At 43.9% G+C, this 14,896-nt stretch overlaps 1 protein-coding gene and 1 long non-coding RNA gene across 35 annotated transcripts in view; one reads left to right on the top strand and one right to left on the bottom strand.

Annotated features, from left to right (window-relative positions):
* The window catches only part of RBFOX1 (RNA binding fox-1 homolog 1), a 2,003,336-nt gene that overhangs the window by 903,780 nt on the left and 1,084,660 nt on the right, over window positions 1-14,896 (bottom strand). The window lies entirely within an intron of this gene.
* Window positions 1,565-7,173, top strand: LOC109459563 (uncharacterized). Its single transcript, XR_002139416.3, has 3 exons — window positions 1,565-1,827; window positions 2,832-3,307; window positions 5,794-7,173. It is a non-coding gene; the product is annotated as an uncharacterized LOC109459563 (long non-coding RNA).

A 14,896-nucleotide genomic window follows, 5' to 3' on the forward strand; every position in this document is an offset into this window, starting at 1 on the left:
GACAACATAGGCCTAAGAGTTAATATGCAAGAAACAAGTGTTTATTTTTATTACAATAAATGTATAAATCTAAATACATGGACGTGAACATCTGATCCCTACGAGTGAATTTTAAAAATCAGCAGAGAAACAGACACATAAGCTTTTTACAGAAAAATGAAAGAGAGGAAAATAAGTACATATTTTCTTTCTGATGCTATGTGATTTATTAGTAATCCATTCTGTGAAACATATCAATTTTCACATGCGTGCAGGAAAAATGTGCCTTAAAATAGACAGTTTACCATGATTACATTTCTCTGATTGTTCACCCTTTCCCCGATGCCATGTTTACTTTTCAGAAAATGCCATTTGGTTTTTATACGCAAGAAGAGAATTAAGACTATCCTCTTTAAAGTTTTCATTACTTTCTCTTTTGCAGTGGGAGGCCCACAAGATTTCTAGAATGTAGATGCTGTGTTGGGAGACAGCAGCAGGAATCCAGCCTACCCCTTAGGATGTCTTAACTATCTCAATGATCCACGTTGTCCTGGGAATGAGGTAAGAAAACAAATGTTGGCGTTTCCAAATCATGAAGGCTGATCTCTTTAAACACAGAGACTTTGTCACTTTAACCACTCTGGGTAAAATCCCTATACAATATATTTCACCGTCTTCACTTTCTAGAACATGGATGGTTGGTTTTGGTATTGAAAACTCAGTACAAATACCATCCCCAAGCTTCCGATAAACTTAGAAGGGAAAAACAAAAACAAAAAACAAAACAAACAAACAAAAAAACTTAGAAGGGAGTACCCTCCTGCCAAATACCCCAGACTATTCTGTTCTTGAAGAGATGTGGGTGCATTCCAATGTTCTCCCAGCACCTGCCTCCATGGTCAGCTGCACTTACTGCTATCGTGTTACTTAATTTGGATCCTGATTCACAACCAGGTATCTGGGGACGGCTTTAGAGTCTCAGCCTCTTACAGATAAATTGTATGCTCTGTGTTTTTTGTTTGTTTGTTTGCTTGTTTGTTTTATGACTTCCAGATGTGCGAATTTCAGATAATCAAGTATAACAGAGAACTCTGATTTCTCCTATAGTAATTAGCGGATTAATAACTTTTTAAAAATATCGTTGCTTTCTGTTCAGATAAAGTAGATATGGACCTAAATGTATGCGCTATTGCCAAGTGCATCAGAATAGTTTATGCTGGTAAGACATACACATAATGTAAAAATAATTTTTTTTTTTGTACCACAATTACCTGAAAATCGTTTTGAATTAACACAAGCATCAGATGACTTGGATTGATTTAAATTACAGGGAAGGGAGTCATGCTCTGACCAATCCCACCTCGACTCAGTCTCTATGATGTTCCTTCCCGGGCCCCACAGTCCCTCTGAATGTAGTTCTCCATAAACATGTTTTGTATTCCAGAATCTTGGTTCACTGTGTCCCCTCCACCTGAACCACTGTCCCTCTGCTCACCCATCATATATATGCCTGCCAAAGCTAATCTCCCCTCCTCCTCTGCTCCATCCGGGACCCACTGCTCCTCTGGCACCCTATTCTTTGTCCTGCACCTCTGCTGAAGGACAATTTAATTAGGGCTGTTGTTTCCGGTGCCTTTTGTACGTGACATTATCAGCTCCTCAAAGGAAGGCCATGAACAACAACTAAGTGTCTTCTAAAAAGTCATTCTTAGTGATTAAAATGTATATATGTTGATACCGGGGGTGCCCCAAAAATGCATCAAGTGGACACTTTGGTCAATGTTGCTCAAGCAGTAGTTCGCCGTCATCAGAAGTGTCTGGACGCTGATGGGAACCACTGTGAACACGGTATGTATTGAGTATGACAATTTTAATACAGTTCCCCTTTCTTAAAATGTATATACTTGTTTTTTGGCACCCTCTGTGTGTGTGTGTGTGTGTGTGTGTGTGTGTGTGTGTGTGTGTGTAATATTATACATAAATATGTTACAGTAAATACATACATATATATAAAACTTCACTTAATTCCATAAAGCAGGCACAATGATTCTCCTCAGTTTTCCAGGAAAACTAGGAGAAGTTAGGTCTTCTGCCCAAGGTCAGAGCTACCAAATGTAGGCTCTGGGACTTGAATCTGGTTTGTTCTACTCAGAAGCTGGTGATCTTAACTATTTAGCCAATCTGCTTTCCTGTTGTATTCATCATCATTTTCTTAAAATACTCCACGGGGCAGGGGGTGGGGGGGGGAATGCTTTTAACAGAGGAGTGCATGAACACACAACACAAGGCACTTGGACCATTTCTTAGCTTTTCTAACCATTTTGAGCCTCCATCCATTACTCAGCATAATTGGTATACTCACACATACGTAGTTTGTGTATGTGATAAACGCACATAAAGACTTAAACACAGAGCCAGGATTTCAGAGTAACTAAAACACGTGGCCAATGGCAGTCATCACGTATCACGCTGAAGCCAAGTTACATCCTCCTTAGCCAGGCTAAAGAGACTACGTATGGATTCATTCACTCAAGAACGCTTTCCACCTACCTCCGGAAGAAGACTCTTTCTTGGCCGATAGCCACAGACATCAGCTCTGAACACTTGACCTGCTCTCCTAACACCCTCACAGCAATAGCAGGGTACTCACCAGTTTTGTCTGTAACATGAGGACGCTCATTGCAACCTTCTCCCAAGGGCTAGAAAAAGGCATGTCCTGGGAGAAACTGGCCAACCAACCCCAGGAAAACACACCAGGACACCAAGAATTTATGTTTATGTCTCTCTCTCTCTCTCTCTCTCTCTCTCTCTCTCTCTCTCTCTCTCTCTTTCTCTCTCTCTCTCTCTCATAGTAATCTCCACCAGGACCCGGAACAACAGGAAATACTCAGCCTATTTTGGAGGCTTACAATTTCCCATCAGCTTCCTGCGAGCTCACATGGCCCCATCCCCTTGTATAAAGCTAACAGGCTTTAGGAAAGAAGATCAGCTTTGGTAATAGCGAAGAGAATAGAAAAGAAGAGCCACAACTGATAAAGTCAGCCCAAGTGACTCTCTGAGGCCACAGGCTGCCAGGCTGCTTACGCTTTATCAGTGGATTCCAGGTTGGGTCGGCCTGGCAGGCACTTTAGCTAAAGAGGAGCTTTGCTGGGCATCACGTGGGCACGACACCATCAAAGGAGCACCCCCAGCAATCACTCATGGCAGCCTGCCTGCTCACCTCAGAAGGCTCCGTTCTGTTCCTCTGAAATCCATCAAGAGTGGCAAAAGGCACGCATCTCTATCGCCCTGACCCTCCAAAAGGACTTCCTGTAGGTGGATAAGCCAGGTAAGGCAGTGACATTATTCTAATGAGCACAAGACGATCGGCTCAGCAAGACAACTGATAAGAACAGTCATGTGTCTCCATACGAAGTCTTTTATTTTTCCATAGAGTTCCTATTTGTGTGCTCCCAGATATCTTTATAACAACGGGTTCAAGTTTCCCCAAATCTTTGGTGGTCGTTGTTTTGATCGCCAGCTAGCCTGCAGGACGCCTCTGTGACAGGCACATCCCCAGGGATTTACAGGTATCGCTTCTACAGCGACCCCGCGCAGTAAGTTTTATGATATTGGTCCTTCAGGGAGGAGAAAGCTCAGGTTCAGAGAGATGAAGTTACGCTGTTCGGGACGTGCCATTAGCAAGTGGCAGACACAGAGATCAAAGCTGGGTATAGACTTACGAAACAGTCATCAAACTGTGGCATTTCTCTATTGGAAAGTCGAACGCATGAACAAGTGGATTTAGGAGCAAAGAAAGCCTGAAACATGGCTGGAGGCACAAAGGTCGACACTGACGCTGTCCTACTTTGAGCACGCCACGGGACGGCAGGGGCCTTTGGAAAAGTCAGTAATGCTGGGAAAATGGAAGGCAGCAGGAAAAGGGAGCCCACGGATGAGACGGACGGAGTCCGTAAGAGAAGCGACGGGCCGCAGTCTGCAGGCGCTGCACCCAGCCCGGGGCTGTGAGGACGGGACATGTGGGCGTCACTCCCTCATAGGGTCGCCAGGAGTCAGAGCTGATTCAAGGGCATGTCTGTCTCTGTCTGTGCCTCTGCCTCTCTCTCTCTCTCTCTCTGGCTTCCTAGCCCACTGAGGATGAAACCGCTTTCCTTAATGCTGGCCCTACCCACTCCTGCGCATTCTGACCTTATAGCTTCTCAAGTGCAGCAGCCTCACACCCACCTTGGGTGTTTGCTTGCACTTGCTGTGCCCTCCCCCTGCAAAGCTGCTGCTCGGGACACCCCCGTGGCCGGCTCCTTCTCCCCATTCTGGTATCAGTTCAAATGTCAGCTCACCAGTAAGCTCTGCCCCAGACATTGGGTAACGCTCTTCCATCACTCTGTTTTATTTCCTTTATTGCACTCACCATTATTTTCACTTAAAACATTGACCTTGTTTATTTTTCTGTCTCCACATTTTCTAGACGCTTAGCTCCCTGAAGGCAAAGTTTTCCACTTATTTCTCCATACTGGACCCTCACCTAGTATCAGTACCTGGCACTTCGTAGCTACTCGGTAACAACTGGACTAACCTAAAGAATATGTCTGTGCCTGCTTTTTACCCACTTCAATACACAGTTTGCCTTTTCATTTGGGGATTTCCCCCCCAAAAATAAGTTTCATAATAAGATGGTTTAAAAAATTATTTCTACTTTGCTTTCTCTATAAGATTCTTTCTTCCTCTTAAACATGCATTTTCTTCTTTACCATCACCTACCCCCTCCTTTTACAGGCACATACCTTTTTCGGTTTTATTCTATTAGCCTCTTTCACTTCCCTTGTGTTCCTATTTATATACCCCTTAACCTCTAATTCTTTCTCAGATCCACCATTTCCAAAGTGGATTTCAATTACTATAGTTTTGACCTTCTAAAGTTCTATCTGCCTTTTCATATTCGTATCCCTTGCTCTGTCCTTGTGCACGCATCCGCCCTCCAATACCCAGTATCCCCCTCTTGTACTTTCCTCCATATCAAATGTTTTTTTTTGTGTGGTTTTTTTTTCAAGCCAGGTCCACAACCAACTAAGTAAGTCCAACTGCAGCCTCGTCCTCCACACCGAATCCATAGATATTCAACAGGGTACATTAGACATTTTTTTATGGACTTTAACAGACACACATCAAGGGTCCTATATCATAGCTGTTTGGCCAAATGCCCTGGGCAGGGGTAAGATTGCCACTGGTTGACGACCACTACCCCAGAGGAAAGTTACCTTTCTCTAACTGTCGTTAGTAGATCAAGAGATGTAGGAAAGCTACCTTTTAGACATTCTTCTCAGGATATTTTCATCACAAATCCCAACTGACGAATTTTAGGAATATAAACTTACGTCCAAATACACAGATACCTAACTGAGATGCTTTTGGTATCGTGAGTGTTGCCATCAGCTAGTTCTGGGTTCAAATCCAGCTTTTGATGTCTACTAGCTATGAGATTTGAGTACCTTTGTTAACTCAATCTCAGCCTTTTTTCTGTAAAGTGGGGCTATTCCTAGGGCGTCCCTCATAGGGCAGTTATGACTATTAAATAGGGTCATGTGAGAAAGACACCTAATCAGTGCCTTATATTCAGTACTGTTACCATTACCATCAAGATATAGGGTCACTTCACCACCACTGTCAACCATCTTCTTTCCAGTATAGTTCCATCAAAAAACAGCAGTAACCACACCAAAATCCACTCCAGGAACTGGTGGATTAAACAAATAATATCTTCTCTCCTCTTTCCCAGCACGTCTTCTCTCTCTCTGTCCCTCTTTTTCCATCTTTCAGTGTGTGAAGAAGAGGCTAGAGCAAGTGGCAGAAGGACAAGAATGAAGAAGCACCCCCATCTCTCTCTGTCATGGACAGGGGAATCAAAACTGAATAATACATTCAATGAGTTACTTAATTAACTGGGTGAAGGTGAGGCTGAAACAGCTGAGTTAAATAATGAGATGTCAAGCCCAGAAGCTTGGACCAAGGAGGGATTTGAAAACCCTCTTCCTGTCAGAAGAAACCACAGGATTTTTCAGGCAGATGACACTAAAGGGGTTTAATCTTTCCATTTTTGTCCTTCTGAAAGCAACGGTCTTTTAAAAAAAAAAATCGACTGAAATAAGGGCCAACTGTAAAATTAGCATTTGTGTAGCAGAGGTCATTAAAATGAGTTAGCCCGGGTCCTTTATAACGTTAAGCCAGTACTAAAAGGAGAAGAATGAAAAATAAAAAATAAAAGGTCCGGTTAAAAGGATCTTAAACGGAGAGGCTATGGCTAATAGCAAGGCTATCTCAGAAGGACTAATTAAGCCAGAAATAAATGCGGCTCCAAGGGAAAGGCTATTGTGTGATGCACCTAAATGTCAGACGGCTGACCACAAGCTTCACCTGCTGTTAATTAAAATCTAGTTGTCATCTCTAGTTAAGGGGCTGTGAGCATCTCTCTCAATACTCTAAGAATATTACAGCCAGACACCCGCCCTCCCCACCCTCATTCATCCTGCCAATTAATGTTGATTTTCATCTTCGTGTTTCGGGGTCAAAAGATGAAAGCATAACCTATTTTTTTTTAAGGCAAGACAGCTGATCCCAACTTAAGTATTTGTGACATTAATGAGTACTTTAAAAATAAAATGCAAATGAGGGCTGACTTTGAAAAATGGGAGCTGTTGGTACTCTCGGAGCAAAAAGTCGTTAAACATTCTCAATAAGATGAGTAACACTGTTTCTTTCCATTCATCTTGGACATTACATCAACGCCGTCTTGCACGTTTTATATGCTCATGCTCTTTGTAAAGACAAGGCTAATAGGATAAGGTTGCCTCCTCTGTGGGTCTGTGATTGCAAATACAGGTATATTTACAGCACACTTACAATTTATGCCACATTTGCATACCACCTGTACTGTGTATCCAGTAGAAATTATACACACACATATATGTGTACATGCCAACAAATGTGCACACATATTCACATTTAATTTAAGCTACCCATGTAATCATAGGTGTAGTATGCAAATTCTTTTTTCTAATACACATACAAATCATACCTGAACTTTTTGGGAGGGATGTTTCTATAGCTTCACAGAGGTTCATGTTATACAAATGTATGCAGGGGTCAAACTTCATTAAATGATGCTCTTAAGATCTGTGTATTTCAATATAAATAAATCGTACCTACGAAACAAACCATGGATACAACTGAATTCTGTTAAAAGATCTGCGTGCTGAAATGTTCAAAGGTGAAGGATAGTGGTGTTAGCATAGAAACCAAAATGCGGTGGATTGACGCATGGGTAGATGGAAAGCTATGTGATAGAACAAACATGATAAAATATTAATTATAGTGTCTTGCTGGTGGGTATTTGGGAGTTCATGACCGTTTCCTCTTTTCTGTATTTGAAAAATAACATAACATGTCAAAAAATGCATACCTAAATTACAACAATAGGCTCACCCAAGTACCACAGAAAATAAAATCACACCCCACTACTGGGACATACTCCCATCTTCGGAGAACCCCAGTGGTTTGCAATCAATGAACCCTTCATAGGAACGTTGCCCAATTTTGAACAAGATGCAAAATGCACTTCTGCTACAACTAAGCATACACTCTGAAGAGTATCCTCCTGAGAGAAAGGGGAGCTGAGCAGGAGACATCAGCTATAAGAGGCAGAACGCATGTCCCAGAATGACATCTCATCTACCAACAGTAGGGAACTTTGCCTCATGAACTAAGGAGGCCTGGTCAGGCTCCTGCACATTAACGTTTAAACAGTGACCCCCACCTGCCCCCTGGATGTGGGGGACACTACCCATTGTAGCAGCAGTCATGTTTTTATTGCCGTTGTCAGGTTTACTGATGTTTAGCAAGGACCTTGAAAAGAAAAAGGCTGAGGATGACAACTTCCGAGAGTGATGGCTTTAAGCTACTCAGTAATACAAAATACCTAATCGTCTGATTAAAGTTATCCTTTCACACCGAGACATTCTATTTTATTCAAACATGATCCCTGCCTATGGCCACCCCTGTCCATTCACAATTCAGCTCTGGCTTCGTCTCCCACCAAAACCCCAGCATCCCTCCAGCCTCATGGCCTGGGGGACCCTGCCCACTCCCATGCCTTTGTTTTAGAAGATGCTGCTTATTTATCCAGGTCACACGTCATGGATTTTGAGACTCGGTCTAGGGGTTCAAGATTCTCAACTTCCCTTTCCCCCACGCCCTTCTCCGTGACGTGCAACCTGGGACCTACTCCAATCCCCACTGCATTATGAGTGTTTGGAGAAGCCAGAGCCCAATGTTCTCCTTCATCCAATCTACCTCATGGGGGCTGAAAGACTTTTCTGATGGGTGACACTCTCTCTCTCCATCCTCTGCACCATCGCACCTTCCTTCCTCTCGCCTTCTCCCTCTCCCTCTCTTTCTCTGCTTGTTACCGCCAAACAATATGTTTTTCTATTGAATTCTATTCCCTAAGCTCACCTAGGACAGGTGCACACACCTAGGGCAGCGTCCAGGGCCCCACCACCTAGATAGAGTTTCCAGCTTCATCTCCCTGGATCTGATTCTGTTAAGAAGGGAGGTGGATAAACGTCCTCCATAGCCGTCAGCTACTTCCACGGTCTAGACATGGTTGAGGGCTAAAGGGGGTTGGGTGACAGGACAGCCAATTCCATCTTGGGGACAGGCAACAGGGCATCACTGATTCCTAGGAGCACGGAGTCTGGGGCCAGACCACCTGGACTGGAATCCTGGTTCTTTTACGTGTCAGCTGGGTGGCCTTGTGCAAAATACACCAGCTTCCTGTGCCTCCGTTTCCTTCATCTTTAAACTTGAAGTTGGGGGATAACAATAGCTTGTTTTATAGGTTAATATGATGATGTAGATGGTGAAGTAGATTTGTGTTTGTAAAGTCCTCTAAATTGTATCTGGCCCACAAAACCTATTAAATAAGTGTATGCCAAACCGTTTTCCGAGGTAGCTGTGTGGCTCATGGAGTGAATTCGGTACTTTCATTCCCACTGGGGGGATGGACTTCTTTCTGACTTGGTGGAGAACCCTCAGGGCAAGAGGAAGGAAGAAGCAGCAGCTCCCTTCAACCTCCGCACTCAGCCACTGGACACCCATTGCTCCATTCCATAGAGTGTCCCTCCTACCCCGAGGATGGACCCAGGCCTGGGGCCGTGCCCAACACGAAAGGGCAGCCAGACTGCATTTGCTGCACAGGACACAAAACTCAAGGAGCAGAAATGTTCAACCTGATCTATAGCAGAAGGTCAGGAGTACTGGACCACGAGGCAATTTCAAAATTGAAAAGAAAAAAAAAAAAAAAAAAGACAGAAGAAAAAAAAAACAAAACCCAAACATATAGACCTTAATGAAATGTTGGTACAAAACTAAGAGACGCACACTGGTGTGACTTCAGAGGCAGGCGACACCACAATCAGCAACTAAATTAGGTGAAGCTGTTTCTTCAGTCCTGTATTTTGATTGCACATAAATCAATTTTGATTAGATTCAAAAATTACTGAACATGCACCTCGATGCGCCATCACGTTTTATCTGATAACGTAAACTTTACATGGGATCAGCTCTAATTTCTACCTGTAAGAATCCCCGTCAACAATGGCAGACATCATTAAATGCTGCAAATGTAGAAACATAATTAAATTAGCTGATAATCATCGCTCTCCTTCTATACAGGCTCTAATTTAATGCACTTCCAAGTGTAATGAGTCTCACTGGATTGAAAATATGGTCGAAATAACAGAAACAAGATTACATTAATTGGAAGAGATACTGATAAGGCAGATTGCTCTGCATTTTTTTTTTCTTTTCATTTTTTTGAAAACCACACAGTTCTGAAAACGGTGATGAGACTGATTTCCACCACCGTTAGAGAGAACTTAGGGCACATTAGCGTAAGAAGGGGAATGAAAACAGAACACAGAGAAAGAGAGAATGTTTCCTTAAAGCGCTAACAAAGTGAATTCCAGCAGAAGTACCTGAAACAAGGAAAGGAGCCTCAATGTTTTATCCCATTTTTATAAGTCTGCCTATAGGAAGTTGGGCTGTAGTAAGATTCATATTGGGCAGGGCTTCACACCATTCGTTCATTGATTCATTCAAATCGTTATTTTTGTTGCCAAATACCTCCTATGTCTTAAACTTTGGGGTAACAGGGGTGAAGAAAAAAAAAAAGCTGTGTTTCCTGGGTCTTCCTCATTTATTGCGACGTGGCTTCCCTGCACTTCTCACTTTAGCCAACTGCAATTAAATTACTGCATGTGGACATGCTTTGGACGGTGTCTCTCTCTGACTACCGACCAGGATGTAATTTCTTAGGAGAAAGGGCTGGTGCCCGGAGTCTCTCATGGTAGTTTACACGTGCTATGTGCTCCTTCGTTGTTTACTGAATAAATAAAAGAATTCATTTACAAATGATCCTCATAGGCTTACATTAGGACAGTGAGAGGGAAATCCAACTTTCGTCTTCTCCTGCCATGGTCGTAAACCACCTCTAGGAGTTTCCAGGGACGTCCAGGAATGCCACCAAACTTACCCAACAAAACCCTTCCCTTCCCTTTCACTGCACACACCGCTGCCCTGACACTGCTTTTGGGACAAGAGACGGTCTTGCAAAAACCACTTGGAGTAAAGATGCCATAACTCCCCAGGGATGGGACATCCCTGAGGCCGGAACAGAAGCGGATGGAAGGTGAGGTGACGCTCCTGTGGAAAGTGTTCCAAGAGCTCCAGAAGGTTCATGGTTTGCTCACCATCATCACTCATTTCTGAGCCCCCTGACAGATGTAATAAAGGAGACAGTCCTGCAGAAAAACCTGATCTCACCAAAACCTGAAAAATAGCCAAGAATCTCAAATAGGCAAGGGACAGGCGTTGCTCTCCCCTTTAAGGACTCTGAAGACAGACTATGAACGCATAGCTTCGTAAGGGAAGGAGTGAAACATTTCACTGACTCAAGGTGCCTTTCCCTGGCTTGCTCCATCGGCCAGAGAGAAACCAAGTTAGTCACATACCCTGCTCATTTCCTTCTTCACATATAAGTTGCATTCCTTTGCATACTTATGTATTTTTTCATTCCCCCCCCATCCCTTCCTTTTCTATGGTATGTAATTGTGAGATAGACCACAGAACAGAATTTCCACGTAGCGACAGACAGCACAGAATTTCAGCATTTGCATGAAACTGACAACCAGCCACCATCCCTGTCATTTGGTTTTCTTATGCCTCAGAGGTATTGTCCCTACATCCCGCTCTCATTACAGCAGCCTAGCAAACACCAGCTTTCAAAGTCCAGGCGCTTCCTTCACAAAGCACCTCCTCTCCCTCCAACATCACCTCCCCCACCCTGATAGAGTATTTATCAACTTAATTTGTTTGCACCAATCTTTTGATCTCTTCCTACTAGAATGTAAGCTGTTAGGGGGAGAAAGGCAACAAGCCATTGCTAGCTCACCAATAGGTTCCCAGTTTCCATAATACTGCTTGGGACATACCAGGTGCGTAATAAATACATGTAAATGGCAGACTGACAAAGCCATTAAACAATAAATCTGGTAAAAGAAGCTTTGCTAAAGGTGTGGCATGTCCACTTAAATGGCTGTTTCTTGAATTGCCTAAAGATGGCAGTCTAAAGAGAGAGAGAGATCCATAAAAGAATGAAATCCATTAACTAACATCTCTGGAGGGTCCACTTTGTTGTCCAACTTGTCAGAATAACAGCATGGTCAAAAACAACAAAAACTGAATTCTACATTTGCTCTGTGCGACTAGCTTTAAACACATTGATGGATTATCATAAAAGCAAAAAATCCAAGCACGAATTAGGGAAATTCAGGAGGAGCGAGAGGGACAAATTGACTTATTTATTCATTCTTACTACTTTATATTCATTTAGTCCATTTAATTTTTCGTCCCTTCATTCAATAAACTCCTTAAGGACGTCTCCAGTGTGCTGCTAACTCAGGAAAAGACTCAAATGTCCCGTCAATGTTCCTTTTCTACACAGACACCCACTCAAACCCATCTAGCGTTCTTGGACATTTTCATGGTCCGAAAATGACACAAGCACCTTTGGGTAACATGAACTTTGCATCAAGTACAAAGCACCTTTATGGGACAACGTCTTCCAAGGTCACGTTCTCAGTTTTGTTTTTGTTGTTATTGTTTGTGTGTTTGTCTTAAATCAATTCATTCACATGAAGCGAGTGCACATCATTCAGTGTCCCTCAAGGTGTTTGGCTGGATCTACGCGCTCTCCAAATTGGTAAGCTCTTTACCTAGGGTGGGCAGGTGGAGCAGGAGTGGCTAGCGAAAACTGTGCATCCTTCTAGCTGCAGGGACTAGTGGACAAGTTCATCTAGTCTTTGCAGCAGCTGATCAGAGCAAACGAGCATCAGCGCAGGACTTCTGAGGCTTGCTCTGTTCATCCTGGGCTGATACACTGGTCTGTGTAGCGGGTTGAATTGTGCCCCCCAAAAGACACGTCCACATTCTAACCTCTGGTACCTGTGAATGTCCGCTATTTAGAACTTTCCTTTCTTTGGGGGTGTGCTTAAGGCTCTGGGGGTAAGATCATTCTGGATTTAGGGTGGCCCTAATGCCAATGGCTCGTGTCCTTATAAGTCAAGGAAGAAGGAGATTTGAGACCCAGAGACACACAGAGAAGAAGGTCATGGGACAACAGGGGAGCAGAGATTGGAGCGATGCAGCTACAAGCCAAGGAGCGCCAAGGGCGGCTGCAAGTAACCAAAAGTTAGGACAGACGGATGGAAGGAATGTTCCACCAGAGGCTCCAGAAGGAAATGACCCTGCAACCAAAGGACACCTTGATTGCAGGCTTCTGACTTCCAGAATTGTGAGAGAATAAATTTCTCTTGGTTTGAAGTCATCAGTTTGTGGAAATTTATTATAGCAGCTCCAAGAAACTAATACAGCAAGGTGTAAATCTGGCGTTTCCAGGGACCAGATATGAATAACCTTGAGAAGAAAACCAATAACGCTAACAGCAGTTGTGATAAGTGGAGACACAGAGCTTCGTAATGGTCCCCCACGTGCCAGTCCTCCCCTTAAACTCTCTGGTTTCATCAGCATGCATGCTACGGCCAAATTTAGTTAAGAGTTTTGTCTTGTGCAGCCTAAAGAGTCCTAACGAACCAGAAAGGCACACATTTAATGAGAAAGGTCACTGGAGAACTGGCTGAACTGTCACTGAGGGAAGTTTCACAAACTGGTCTGCAGAAGAGGGTGCATCTCCAAGCTTCCCTGCTTTTATGAGATGTGTGGCACGGACAGTATTCAGAGTCAAACTAGAATGATTATTTTCTCTTGTATCAGGATATGCCGGCCAGGGGGATGAGGCCACTCACTCATTATCACGGAACCTGAAACAATTCCAGTTGTGTTGCAATGATACTGAAAGACAGGCTCCCTCTCTGCTTAAAGGAACAGAGGCGCATACTGTCAGAAGTTATTCTTCCTTCCTGTCCAGAATATGTCACGGGTCTGGAGCTAAGTGCCGGGCATGGTAAGTGTCTGGAAGTCACTTTATCTGATCTGCAACGCTGACCCTTTGGAAGTTCTTTAGTGCCCCTGCTCACTGTTCTCCCCAGTTCCTGGGAAATGACGAAGCCCCTCACACACCCTCTTTTCAGCCTGGGACTCTGCACTGTAAATAACCCTCTTGCATGCTCTGTGCTGTGCTCCCAATTCTGCTTTGCGGATGGCTCTGCTCATTCATCAGGGCACTGAAGACCTTCCAAAGGGTCCGGGCTGTGAATTCTGTATCGAGAGAGGCAACACTCAGCCGCACCCAGCACACCCACGGGCTCCAAGGACACAGCACTGCTGGAAAGTACTCAGTGTTTCTATTGAGCCGCCAGCTTCATAATATGTTGGTGAGGGCTCCCCTTTTTCCTCTTCTGATGCCAACACACCACATTCAAGTGTGGGGTGAAGATAAGTATTCCAGAACCAAGTGCACATGCGTTGGAATCCCAGCTCTGCCATGCACCAGCCACGTGATCTCGGGCAAGGTTTTTTACCCTTTCTGCAGCCCGACTCCCACCTCTAGGAAATGACGATCATAGTACCACTTGCTTCAGAGGGTTGTGTGAGGACTAAATAAAACTGCCCACATTAAATGCTTCGGGGTCATACAATAAACACTAGTTAATTATGCTTGTGTCGTAGAATAACCATGAATGTGGGACTTCAGACGCATTAATGTAACCGACCTGTGTTCCAGTGTCTTCTTCCATAAATAATGATCCTCCCTAACTCTTAGACTTATTGAGCATACGGAATGGTTTTCTACATACTAAGTACTGGGAACAGCGTTCTAAGGAAATGTTTGGTAAATGGTATCGATTATAATCAATGATTTGATTGCCATCATTTTATTCTTCTAGGAGATACACAGAATCACACTGAGTAATCATTACTTATCGGTGATGGGTGGTCACTGCGGGGTGTCCCACCCAAACCTTTCCTGTCCTTAGGTCCAGGTAAACACTTGGTATGCAAATGTTCAGGACACAGTGGGAGAACAGGAGTGAGGGACAGTCCTTCCCAGGGCCGTGGAAAGCATCACTAAGGTATTTGAGCTGAGTGTTACACAACAAGCAGGGCACCTCTACCAGGTGGGCAGGAGGAAACCCAAGGCAAGCCTCCCAGCCCTTGGGAGAGTCCCTCACACACCAAAGCATGGGATGGGGAGGCAACAGTGACCAGGCCAGAAAGCCGCAGAGCAAAATGCTGGGATGTCACCTTAATGTTTGAAAAGCTTCCCTGTGGCTGTTGGAGCTGCCCCACACACTCTGCAGATCGCCTCCATGTTACTTTCTATCCTTATCCAAATCCAGGTCACCTC

The sequence above is a fragment of the Rhinolophus sinicus genome, chromosome 10 (assembly GCF_057876585.1).
Source record: "Rhinolophus sinicus isolate RSI-liver-muscle chromosome 10, RSI-T2T, whole genome shotgun sequence".
In the NCBI taxonomy this organism is placed as follows: domain Eukaryota; kingdom Metazoa; phylum Chordata; class Mammalia; order Chiroptera; family Rhinolophidae; genus Rhinolophus; species Rhinolophus sinicus.